Source organism: Amphiura filiformis, unplaced genomic scaffold, assembly GCF_039555335.1.
Source record: "Amphiura filiformis unplaced genomic scaffold, Afil_fr2py scaffold_126, whole genome shotgun sequence".
In the NCBI taxonomy this organism is placed as follows: Eukaryota; Metazoa; Echinodermata; class Ophiuroidea; order Amphilepidida; family Amphiuridae; genus Amphiura; species Amphiura filiformis.
The window spans coordinates 11405-13968 of record NW_027305590.1 but is presented as its reverse complement, the minus strand read 5'-3'; positions in this window follow the sequence as shown (position 1 = coordinate 13968).

Below are 2564 nucleotides of genomic sequence, written 5' to 3'. Positions count from 1 at the left end.
CTGGATTCAAGTATTCTATATATAATATGTCTTTTTATATTAATAATATATAGTGTGCTTTTGCTCTGTGTCTTGGTGTCATTGGTGACAAAACCTGGATTCAAGTATTCTATATATAATATGTCTTTTTATATTATAAATATAATGTGTTTTTGCCCTGTGTCTTGGTGTCATTGGTGACAAAACCTGGATTCAAGTATTCTATATATAATATGTCTTTTTATATTATAAATATAATGTGTTTTTTGCTCTGTGTCTTGGTGTCATTGGTGACAAAACCTGGATTCAAGTATTCTATATATAATATGTCTTTTTATATTATAAATATAATGTGTTTTTGCCCTGTGTCTTGGTGTCATTGGTGACAAAACCTGGATTCAAGTATTCTATATATAATATGTCTTTTTATATTATAAATATAATGTGTTTTTGCCCTGTGTCTTGGTGTCATTGGTGACAAAACCTGGATTCAAGTATTCTATATATAATATGTCTTTTTATATTATAAATATAATGTGTTTTTGCTCTGTGTCTGGTGTCATTGGTGACAAAACCTGGATTCAAGTATTCTATATATAATATGTCTTTTTATATTATAAATATAATGTGTTTTTGCTCTGTGTCTTGGTGTCATTGGTGACAAAACCTGGATTCAAGTATTCTATATATAATATGTCTTTTTATATTATAAATATAATGTGTTTTTGCTCTGTGTCTTGGTGTCATTGGTGACAAAACCTGGATTCAATCATATTATATATAATATGTCTTTTTATATTATAAATATAATGTGTTTTGCCCTGTGTCTTGGTGTCATTGGTGACAAAACCTGGATTCAAGTATTCTATATATAATATGTCTTTTTATATTATAAATATATGTGTACTTTTGCTCTGTGTCTTGGTGTCATTGGTGACAAAACCTGGATTCAAGTAGTCTATATATATTATGTCTTTTTATATTATAAATATAATGTTTTTTGCTCTGTGTCTTGGTGTCATTGGTGACACAACCTGGATTCAAGTATTCTATATATAATATGTCTTTTTATATTATAAATATAATGTGTTTTTGCCCTGTGTCTTGGTGTCATTGGTGACAAAACCTGGATTCAAGTATTCTATATATAATATGTCTTTTTATATTATAAATATAATGTGTTTTTGCTCTGTGTCTTGGTGTCATTGGTGACAAAACCTGGATTCAAGTATTCTATATATAATATGTCTTTTTATATTATAAATATAATGTGTTTTTGCTCTGTGTCTTGGTGTCATTGGTGACAAAACCTGGATTCAATTCTATATATAATATGTCTTTTTATATTATAAATATAATGTGTTTTTGCTCTGTGTCTTGGTGTCATTGGTGACAAAACCTGGATTCAAGTATTCTATATATATTATGTCTTTTTATATTATAAATATAATGTGTTTTTGCCCTGTGTCTTGGTGTCATTGGTGACAAAACCTGGATTCAAGTATTCTATATATAATATGTCTTTTTATATTATAAATATATGCGTTTTTGCTCTGTGTCTTGGTGTCATTGGTGACAAAACCTGGATTCAAGTATTCTATATATAATATGTCTTTTTATATTATAAATATAATGTGCTTTTGCTCTGTGTCTTGGTGTCATTGGTGACACAACCTGGATTCAAGTATTCTATATATATATATGTCTTTTTATATTATAAATATAATGTGTTTTTGCTCTGTGTCTTGGTGTCATTGGTGACACAACCTGGATTCAAGTATTCTATATATAATATGTCTTTTTATATTATAAATATAATGTGTTTTTGCCCTGTGTCTTGGTGTCATTGGTGACAAAACCTGGATTCAAGTATTCTATATATAATATGTCTTTTTATATTATAAATATAATGTGTTTTTTGCCCTGTGTCTTGGTGTCATTGGTGACAAAACCTGGATTCAAGTATTCTATATATAATATGTCTTTTTATATTATAAATATAATGTGTTTTTGCCCTGTGTCTTGGTGTCATTGGTGACAAAACCTGGATTCAAGTATTCTATATATAATATGTCTTTTTATATTATAAATATAATGTGTTTTTGCTCTGTGTCTTGGTGTCATTGGTGAAAACCTGGATTCAAGTATTCTATATATAATATGTCTTTTTATATTATAAATATAATGTGTTTTTGCTCTGTGTCTTGGTGTCATTGGTGACAAAACCTGGATTCAAGTATTCTATATATAATATGTCTTTTTATATTATAAATATAATGTGTTTTTGCTCTGTGTCTTGGTGTCATTGGTGACAAAACCTGGATTCAAGTATTCTATATATATAATATGTCTTTTTATATTATAAATATAATGTGTTTTTTGCCCTGTGTCTTGGTGTCATTGGTGACAAAACCTGGATTCAATTATTCTATATATAATATGTCTTTTTATATTATAAATATAATGTGTTTTTGCTCTGTGTCTTGGTGTCATTGGTGACAAAACCTGGATTCAAGTATTCTATATATAATATGTCTTTTTATATTATAAATATAATGTGTTTTTGCTCTGTGTCTTGGTGTCAT